Here is an 11,410-nt window from a genome sequence, read left to right as displayed (position 1 = left end):
TTAACTTACATTTTTACTTGAGCATTTTGCTTAAGAAAGCTCAAATCGATTCAGCTCTCAATTCTCATTTTCAGTACAAGGGATTTAGAACACTTTATTCTGATGATCTTTTTCCTGAAATCTCCCATGTTGTAGTTGTTCAGTATTTTTGTATCATTTTATTTTTAAATATCCCATAGTAGTCACGGTTATTTTATAGCCAATATTTATATAGATTTAGGCACATATTTTAATAACTTACTTTGTCTCAATTGCTTCTTTTTAAAAAATGTGTCTACAGAAATGTAATTCAAATACCATATAATTAATCAATTTAATGTGTGTAATAGTGGTTTTTGGTATTTCACAAGTTATTGCTATTATCACCACAAACTTATCCAAAAATATTTCTGACATATTGAAAAAGTACATAATAAATATTGATTTACATGTTTCGTTCTATGACTTCTGACTCCTCAAACCTAAGCAACCACTAATCTACATTTCATCTCTATCTATTTACTGACTGGATACTTCTAATAAACAGAATAATACAGTATGTAGTTCATGAAAGTTTCTTTTACTTAGCAGAATAGTTTCAATGTGCATTCACGTTATAGTATGTATCATTACTTCATTCACTTTTATTGCTAAACAATATTCCTAGATAGATATGCTAATTTTTATTTACTCAGTTAGCAGTTGAGGATCGTTTAAGGTGTTGCCACTTTGGGATACTGTGAATAATGCTACTATGAGTATTTACATACAAATTTTTGAATAAATATATGCTTTTCTTTCTCCTTGGTAGATAAGGGAAATTTTGGTCATGTGGTAGCTCTATGTTAAACTTTTGAGGAACAACTAAAACAGATTTCCAAAGTGTTTGCACCATTTGCATTCTTGCCTACAAAGCATAAGTGTTCCTTTGCCAACATTTGATCTTGTCTTATTTTTAAAATACATCCTAGTGAGTAAGAAGTAGCTTCTGTTGTGGTTTCTATTTACATTTCTATTTACATTCGCCTAATGACTAATGGCATTAAACATCTTTTTCTGTGCTTATGGGCCATTTGTATGTCTTCCTTGGAGAAATATTTATTTAGACTTTTAATCATTTTCTGAGTTAGTTTTTTTTTTTAATTATTGTATTGTCAGAGTTTTTTCAGACTTATTAAGGTACAATTGACCAATACAATTTGCATATATTCAAAGTGTATGATGAAATGTTTTGTAAAATGATTTCCCATATCAGTCTAATTCCCATATCCATCACCTAACATACTTACCTTTTTTTTGGTGGTGCAAATATGGAAAATCTATTCTCTTAGTAAATTTCAAGTATAAAACACATTATTAACTATAGTCACCATGCTGTACATTAGGTCTTCAGAATTTATTTATCTTATCTCTAGAAGTTTGTAGAGTTTGAGCAACATTTTCCCATTTCCCTCACCTTCCCAACTCTGCTAAGTTTATTTTTATTGTTTTGTTATGAGTTTGACTTTTTGATTCCACATGTAAGTCTGATCATGCAGTATTCATCTTTTTGTGTCTGGCTTATTCCCTTAGCATAATACCATCCAAGTTCATACACGTTGTCACAAATTGCAGGATTTACCTTTATAGAGGACAGAAAACATTCCCTTTTATATACATGCCATATATATGTCATATATATATATCTTTTATGCATTCATCCACTGACACACATGTGGGTTGTTTTAGATCTTGGCTATTCTGAATAATGCTGCCATGACTATTTGACATACAGCTTCATACTGATATTTTTAGATGTACTGATTTTATTCCCTTGTAGCTGTATACTGAGAAGTGGGATTGTTGAATCATAAGAGACTTTTATTTTTAATTATTTAATAAGCTGTCATGTTGTTTTCAATAATGGTTTGTATTAGTTTTCATATTCCCCAAACTGGGAACAAAAAGAGGTTTAATTGAACTTATAGTTCCACATGGCTAAGGAGGCATCAGAATCATGGCGGAAGGTAAAAGGCACTTCTTACATGGCAGCAGCAAGAGAAAAATGAGGAAGAAAGAAAGAAGGAAACCACTGATAAACCCATCAGATCTCATGAATCTTATTTACTATCATGAGAAGAGCATGGAAAAGACCAGCCCCCATGATTCAATTACCTTCCACTAGATCCCTCCCACAACATGTAAGAATTCTCATAGATACAATTCAAGTTGAGATTTGGGTGGAGACACAGCCAAACCATATCATTTCACCCCTGGACCCTCTAAATCTCATGTTCTCACATTTCAAATCCAATCATGCCTTCCCAACAGTTCCTGAAAATCTTAACTCATTTCAGCATTAACCCAAAAGTCCACAGTCCAAAGTCTCATCTGAGTCAAGGCAAGTACCTTCTGCCTATGAGCTTGTAAAATTAAAAGAAAGCTAATTACTTCCTAGATACAATGGGGGTGCAGGTATTGGGTAAATATGGCTGTTATAAATGGGAGAAATTGGCCAAAACAAAGGGGTTACAGGGCCCATGCAAGTCCAAAATTCAGTGGGGCAGTCAGGTTTCAAAGCTCAAAAAATGATCTCCTTTGACTCTAGGTCTCAAATCCAGGTCACATGGATGCAAAATGTTGGTTCCCATGGTCTTGGGCAGTTCATCTCCTGTGGCTTATGAGGGTACAGGCTCCCTCCTAGCTACTGTCATGGGCTGGCACTGACTTTCTGCAGCTTTTCCAGATGCTATAAATGAAGATACCATTCTGGGGTCTGAAAGATGGTGGTCCTCTTCTCATAGCTTTATTAGATGGTGCCCCAGTAGGAACTCTGTATGGGGGCTCCCAACCCACATTTCCCTTCTGCACTGCCCTAGCAGCTGTTCTCCATGAGTACACCACCCCTTCAGCAAACATTTGCCTGGGAATCCAGGCATTTGCATACATCTCCTGAAATCTAGGCAGAGGTTTCCAAGTCTCAATTCTTGACTTCTGTGCACCTTCATACTCAACACCTCATGGAATCTGCCAAGGCTTTGGACTTCTACCCTCTGAAGCCACAGCCCGAGCTCTACATTGGCCCCTTTAAGCCACAGCTGGAGCAGATGGGACACAGGGCACCCAGTCCCTAGGCTGCACAGCACAAAGACCCTGGGCCTGGCCTATAAAACCATTTTTTCCTCCTGTGCCTCCAGGCCTGTGATGGGAGGAGCGGCTGTGAAGGTCTCTGACATGGCCTGGAGACATTTCCCTCATGATCTTGGGGATTAACATTAGGCTCCTTACTACTTATGCAAATTTCAGCAGCGATTTTGGATTTCACTTTGAAGTGTCTGTGGTGAAATTGCTCATGGAACAGTCATAGAGTTACATTCTGGAATGGGCATGGCTGAAGTTAGTGGAAGCCATCCTGAGGTTGAACAACAATGGTTCCTTCTTGGTGCTAGAGGAGCAGAGTATCTCCCTCTCTTGAGTATTGAAGGCAGTGATGGCATGGTCATTTCAGTTACAAAAGCTGCCAGTGTGAGGATCATAGTGCCTTCACAGCATTACAAATACTTTACTGTTCTTTGTTTTTAAACATCTCCCAAAATTGTTGGAGTTTCTTTTATAGTGTAGATACAGTTGCCTTATCAGATATATAATTTGTGTATTCTCTCCCATTCTGTGGGTTATCTTTTCACTTTATTGATTGTGTCCTTTGAAAAACAAAACTGTTAATTTTGATTATGTCCAATTTATCTATTTAGCTTTTTGTTGCTTAGGTTTCTGGTGTCATATCTAAAAACATTACCTGATCTAAAGTCAGAAAGTCTCTTCTTAGATTGTAATAATTTTAGTTATCAGTTATTACGTTTATGTCTTTGATCTATTGTAAATTAAATTTTGTATATGGTGTTAGTGTAGGGTCCAACTTCATTATGTGTATGTAGGTAGATATTCAGTTATCCTGGTGTCTTTTGTTGTAAAGACTATTATTTCCCCCATTGAATTTTCTTGACACTCTCCTCCAACTTTGATCTTCTTCAAGATTGTTTTGGGTAGTGTGAGTATAATAAATTTCATACCAATTTTAGGATCAAGTTTTCAATTTTGGGAAAGAGTGAACTGAGATTTTTCATAAGGATTGTATTGAATATTTAGATCAACTTGGGAAGTGTTGTTATTCTTATGTTAAGCCTTATATTCATGAACTTCAGATATCTTTCTATTTTTGTGGTCTTTTTAAATGTATTTCAACAATTCTTTAAAAACTTTCATGACAAAAGTTTTCATATCTTGAGACACTAATTTCTTTTTTTTTCTATTATACTTTATGTTCTAGGGTACATGTGCACAATGTGCAGGTTTGTACATATGTATACATGTGCCATGTTGGTGTGCTGCACACATTAACTCATCATTTACATTAGGTATAAATCCTAATGCTATCCCTCCCCCTTTCTCCAACCCTACAACAGACCTCAGTGTGTGATGTTCCCCTTCCTGTGTCCAAGTGTTCTCATTGTTCAGTTCCCACCTATGAGTGAAAACATGCGATGTTTGGTTTTCTGTTCTTGCGATAGTCTGTTGAGAATGATGTTTTCTAGCTGCATCCATGTCCCTACAAAGGACATGAACTCATCCTTTTTTATGGCTGCATAGTATTCCATGGTGTATATGTGCCACATTTTCTTAATCCACTCTGTCATTGATGGACATTTGGGTTGGTTCCAAGTCTTTCCTATTGTGAATAGTGCTGCAATAAACATACGTGTGCATGTGTCTTTGTAGCAGCATGATTTATAATCCTTTGGGTATATACCCAGTAATGGGATGGCTGCATCAATTGGAATTTCTAGCTCTAGATCCTTGAGGAATTGCCACACTGTCTTCCACAATGGTCGAAGTAGTTTACGGTCCAACCAACAGTGTAAATGTGTTCCTATTTCTCCATACCCTCTCCAGCACCTGTTGTTTCCCGACTTTTTAATGATTGCCATTCTAACTGGTGTGAGATGGTATCTATTGTGGTTTTGATTTGCATCTCTCTGATGGCCAGTGATGACGAGCATTTTTTCATGTGTCTGTTGGCTGTATGAATGTCTTCTTTTGAGAAATGTCTGTTCACATCCTTTGCCCATTTTTTGATAGGGTTGTTCGTTTTTTTCTTGTAAATTTGTTTGAGTTCTTTGTAAGTTCTGGATGCTAGCCCTTTGTCAGATGAGTAGATTGCAAAATTTTTCTCCTGTTCTGTAGGTTGCCTGTTCACTCTGACGGTAGTTTCTTTTGCTGTGCAGAAGCTCTTCAGTTTAATTAGATCCCATTTGTCAATTTTGGCTTTTGTTGCCATTGCTTTTGGTGTTCTAGACATGAAGTCCTTGCCCATGCCTATGTCCTGAATGGTATTGCCTAGGTTTTCTTCTAGGGTTTTTATGGTTTTGGGTCTAATATTTAAGTCTCTAATCCATCTTGAATTAATTTTTTATGAGTAAAGAAGGGATCCAGTTTCAGCTTTCTACTTACGGCTAGCCAGTTTTCCCAGCACCATTTATTAAGTAGGGAATCCTTTCCCCATTTCCTGTTTTTGTCAGACTTGTCAAAGATCAGATGGTTGTAGATGTGTGGTATTATTTCTGAGGGCTTTGTTGTGTTCCATTGGTCTATATCTCTGTTTTGGTACCAGTAGCATGTTATTTTGGTTACTGTAGCCTTGTAATATAGTTTGAAGTCAGGTAGCATAATGCCTATAGCTTTGTGCTTTTGGCTTAGGATTTTCTTGGCAATGAGGGCTCTTTTTTTGGTTCATTATTAACTTTAAAGTAGTTTTTTTCCAATTCTGTGAAGAAAGTCATTGGTAGCTTAATGGGGATGGCATTTAATCCATAAATTACCTTGGGCAGTCTGGCCATTTTCACGATATTGATTCTTCCTATCCATAAGCATGGAGTGTTCTTCCATTTGTTTGTGTCCTCTTTTATTTCATTGAGGAGTGGTTTGTAGTTATCCTTGAAGAGGTCCTTCAGGTCCCTTGGAAGTTGGATTCCAAGGTATTTTATTCTCTTTGAAGCAATTGTGAATGGGAGTTCATTCATGATTTTGCTCTCTGTTTGTCTGTTATTGGTATATAAGAATGCTTGTCAATTTTGCACATTGATTTTGTATCCTGAGACTTTGCTGAAGTTGCTTATCTGCTTAAGGAGATTTTGGGCTGAGATGATGGGATTTTCTAAAGATACAATCATGTCATCTCCAAACAGGGACAATTTGAGTCCCTTTTTCCTAATTGAATACCCTTTATTTCTTTCTCTTGCCTGATTGCCCTGGCCAGAACTTCCAACACTATGTTGAATAGGAGTGGTGAGAGAGGGCATCCCTGTCTTGTGCCAGTTTTCAAAGGGAAATGCTTCCAGTTTTTGTCCATTCAGTATGATATTGGCTGTGGGTTTGTCATAAATAGCTCTTATTATTTTGAGATACATTCCATCAATACCGAATTTATTGAGAGTTTTTAGCATGAAGGGCTGTTGAATTTTGTCAAAGGCCTTTTCTGCATCTATTGAGATAATCATGTGGTTTTTGTCTTTGGTTCTGTTTATATGCTGGATTACGGTTATTGATTTGTGTATGTTGAATCAGCCTTGCATCCCAGGGATGAAGCCCACTTGATCATGGTGAATAAGCTTTTTGATGTGCTGCTGGATTCAGTTTGCCAGTATTTTATTGAGGATTTTTGCATCAATGTTTATCAGGGATATTGGTAGAAAATTCTCTTTTTTTTTTAATTGTGTCTCTTCCAGGCTTTAGAATCAGGATGATGTTGGCCTCATAAAATGAGTTGGGGAGAATTCCCTCTTTTTCTATTTATTAGAATATTTTCAGAAGGAATGGTACCAACTCCACTTTGTACCTCTGGTAGAATTTAGCTGTGAATCCATCTGGTCCTGGACTTTTTTTGGTTGGTAGGCTATTAATGAATGCCTCCATTTCAGAGACTGTTATTGGTCTATTCAGAGATTCAACTTCTTTCTGGTTTAGTCTTGGGATAGTGTATGTGTCCAGAAATTTATCCATTTTTTCTAGACTTTCTAGTTTATTAGCATAGAGGTATTAATAGTATTTTGTGAAGGTAGTTTGTATTTCTGTGGGGTCAGTGGTGATATCCCCTTTATCATTTTTTATTGAGTCTTTTTTATTTTTCTCTCTTTTCTTCTTTATTAGTCTTGCTAGTGGTCTATCCATTTTGTTGAACTTTTCAAAAAACCAGCTCCTGGATTCACTGATTTTTTGAAAGGTTTTTTGTGTCTCTATCTCCTTCAGTTCTGCTCTGATCTTAGTTATTTCTTGCCTTCTGCTAGCTTTCGAATGTGTTTACTCTTGCTTCTCTAGTTCTTTTCATTGTGATGTTAGGATGTCAATTTTAGATCTTTCCAGCTTTCTCTTGTGGGGATTTAGTGCTATAAATTTGCCTCTACACATTGCTTTAAATATGTCCCAGATATTCTGGTATGTTGTATCTTTGTTCTCATTGATTTCAAAGAACATCTTTATTTCTGCCTTCATTTCATTATATACCCAGTAGTCATTCAGGAGCAGGTTGTTCAGTTTCCATGTAGTTGAGCGGTTTGAGCGAGTTTCTAAATCCTGGGTTCTAGTTTGATTGCACTGTGGTCTGAGAGACAGTTTGTTATAATTTCTGTCCTTTTACATTTGTTGAGGAGTGCTTTATTTCCAACTATGTGGTCAATTTTGGAATAAGTGCAATGTGGTGTTGAGAAGAATGTATGTTCTGTTGATTTGGGGTGGAGAGTTCTGTAGATGTCTATTAGGTCTGCTTGGTGCAGAGATGAGTTCAATTCCTGGATATCCTTGTTAACTTTCTGTCTCGTTGATCTGTCTAATGTTGACAGTGGGGTGTTGAAGTCTCCCATTATTATTGTGTTGGAGTCTAAGTCTCTTTGTAAGTCTCTAAGGACTTGCTTTATGGATTGTGTGTTCCTGTTTTGGATGCATATATATTTAGGATAGTTAGCTCTTCCTGTTGAATTGATCCCTTTACCATTATGTAATGGCTTTCTTTGTCTCTTTTGATCTTTGATGTTTAAAATCTGTTTTATCAGAGACTAGGATTGCAACCCCTGCAGTTTTTGTTTTCCATTTGCTTGGTAGATCTTCCTCCATCCTTTTATTTTGAGCCTATGTGTGTCTCTACACATGAGATGTGTCTCCTGAATACTGCAAACTGATGGATCTTGAATATTTATCCAATTTGCCAGTCTGTGCCCTTTAATTGGAGTATTTAGCACATTTACATTTAAGGTTAATGTTATGTGTGAACTTGATCCTGTCATTATGATGTTAGCTGATTGTTTTTCTCATTAGTTGATGCAGTTTCTTCCTAGCATCGATGTTCTTTACATTTTGGCATGTTTTTGCAGTGTTTGGTACTGGTTGTACCTTTCCATGTTTAGTGCTTCCTTCAGGATCTCTTGTAGGGCAGGCCTGGTGGTGACAAAATCTCTCAGCATTTGCTTGTCTTTAAAGGATTTTATTTCTCCTTCACATATGAAACTTAGTTTGGCTAGATATGAAATTCTGGGTTGAAAATTCTTTTCTTTAAGAAAGTTGAATATTGGCCCCCAGTCTCTTCTGGCTTGGAGAGTTTCTGCCGAGAGATCTGCTGTTAGTCTGATGGGCTTCCCTTTGTGGGTAACCCGACGTTCCTCTCTGGCTGCCCTTAACATTTTTTCCTTCATTTCAACTTTGGTGAATCTGACAATTACGTGTCTTGGAGTTGCTCTTCTCGAGGAGTATCTTTGTTGTGTTCTCTGTATTTCCTGAATTTGAATGTTGGCCTGCCTTACTAGGTTGTGGAAGTTCTCCTGGATAATATCCTGCAGTGTGTTTTTCAACTTGGTTCCATTCTCCCTATCACTTTCAGGTACACCAATCAAACATAGATTTGGTCTTTTCACATAGTCCCATATTTCTTGGATGCTTTGTTCATTTTTCTTTACTCTTTTTTGTCTAAACTTCTCTTCTCCCTTCATTTCATTCATTTGATCTTCAATCGCTGATACCCTTTCTTCCAATTGATTGAGTCAGTTACTGAAGCTTACGCATTTGTCACATAGTTCTTGTGTCATGGTTTTCATCTCTATCAGTTCATTTAAGGACTTTTCTGCATTGGTTATTCTAGTTAGCCATTTGTCAAATCTTTTTTTTAAGGTTTTTAGTTTCTTTGCGCTGGGTTCTTACTTCCCCTTTTAGCTCGGATAAGCTTGGTCATCTGAACCCTTCTTTTCTCAACTTTTCAAAGTCATTCTCCATCCAGCTTTGTTCCATTGCTGGCTAGGAGCTGTGTTCCTTTGGAGAAGGAGCGGTGCTCTGATTTTTTGAATTTTCAGCTTTTCTGCATTGCTTTTTCCCCTTCTTTGTGGTTTTATCTACCTTTGGTCTTTAGTGATGGTGACATACAGATGGGGTTTTGTTGTGGATGTCCTTTCTGTTTGTTAGTGTTCCTTCTAACAGTCAGGACCCTCAGCTGCAGGTCTGTTGGATTTTGCTTGAGATCCACTCCAGACCCTGTTTGCCTGGGTATCAGCAGCTGAGGCTGCAGAAGAGTGAATATTGCTGAACAGAAAATGCTGCTATCTAATCATTCCTCTGGAAACTTCATCTCAGAGGTATACTCAGCTGTGTGAGGTGTGAGGTGTCAGTCTGCCCCTAGTGGGGGATGATGTCTCCCAGTTAGACTACTCAGGGGTCAGGGACCCACTTGAGCAGGCAGTCTGTCCATTCTCAGATCTCAAACTCCATGCTGGGAGAACCACTACTATCTTCAAAGCTGTCAGACAGGGACATTTACATCCGCAGAGATTTCTGCTGTCTTTTGTTTGACTATGCCCTGACCCCAGAGGTGGAGTCTACAGAGGCAAGCAGGCCTCCTTAAGCTGTGGTGGGCTCCACCCAATTCGAGCTTCTCGGCCACTTTGTTTACCTACTTAAACCTCAACAATTGCAGGCACCCCTACCCCAACATTGCTGCTGCCTTGCAGTTAGATCTCAGACTGCTGTGCTAGGAATGAGGGAAGTTCCATGGCCCTGGGACCCTCTGAGCCAGGTGCGGGATATAATCTCCTGTGTGCCATTTGCTAAGACCCTTGGTAAAGTACAGTATTAGGGTGGGAGTGACTACAGTATTAGGGTGGGAGTGACCCGATTTTCCAGGTGTTCTGTGTCACGGTTTTCCTTGTCTAGGAAAGGGAATTGCTTTCCCCTTTGCGCTTCCCAGGTAAGGTGATGCCTCGCCCTGCTTTGGCTCTCATTTGTTGGGCTGCACCCACTGTCCTGCACTTGCTGTCTGACACACCCCAGTGAGATGAACCTCGTACCTCAGTTGGAAATGCAGAAATCACCCATCTTCTGTGTCAGTCACGCTGGGAGCTGGAGGCTGGAGCTGTTCCTATTCATCCATCTTGTCACCACCCTATACACTCATTTCTAACTATTATGTTCTCTTTGATTTCTTTTCCAGATTATACATATTCATTTGTGAATACACAACTGAATTTTATGTGTTAATTTGTATCCTGCAACTTTGCTTAATTCATTATTAAATCTGTTTTTTGTAGATGCTATACAGTTTCTAGTATATAAGTTCATGTGATCTTAAAACAAAAAGAATTTTATTTCTTCCTTTAAAATATAGAGATATTGTTTATTTAATTTCTTGTCTAATTACTCTGGTTAGAATATCCAGTACAATGTGAAATATATGTGGGTAAAGCACTTATCATTTTCTAGTTTTAGATATTAGGGTATCAGTTATCAACAATTCTACTAGCTGTGAGATTTTTTTATATGTACATTATCAGTTTAAGAAAGTTCCCTTATATTCTGAGTGTGTTGAGTTTTAATATAAAATGGTGTGGCACATTGTCAAATGCCTTTTTTTGTCTCTGTTATAAAAATGCAGATATTATCTTCAATTCCGTTAATATTGATAATTACAATACTTAATTTTTGTGTTAAACAAACCTTATGCTTCTTGGATTAATATCACTTAATCATGGTGTTTAATGTTTTTAACCTGCTGCTTGATTCAGTTTGCTAATGTTTTTTCTGCAATATCAACATCTATATTCAGAAGATAGATTCTCTAGTTATCTTATGATATCTTTATCTGGATTTGATGTCACAGATATTCATCTCATAAAATAAGTTGGGAGGTGTTTTCTATTTCTTTGAAGAGATTGTGAAGAGTTGATATTAGTTATTCCTTCAACATTTGGTAGAATTCAACAGTAAAGGTATCTGAGCCTTCATGTGTAGTTTTTTAAATTACTAATTAAATCTCTTTATTTAGTGTAGATCTTCTTGATATTATGCTTCTCCTTGGCAAGTTTCATTATTTTTGTTTCTTTGTAGAGATTTGTCAATTCCCTGAAAGTTATCTAATTTGTCATAC

Source organism: Chlorocebus sabaeus, chromosome X (assembly GCF_047675955.1).
Source record: "Chlorocebus sabaeus isolate Y175 chromosome X, mChlSab1.0.hap1, whole genome shotgun sequence".
Classification (NCBI taxonomy): Eukaryota; Metazoa; Chordata; class Mammalia; order Primates; family Cercopithecidae; genus Chlorocebus; species Chlorocebus sabaeus.
This window is presented reverse-complemented; position numbering follows the sequence as displayed.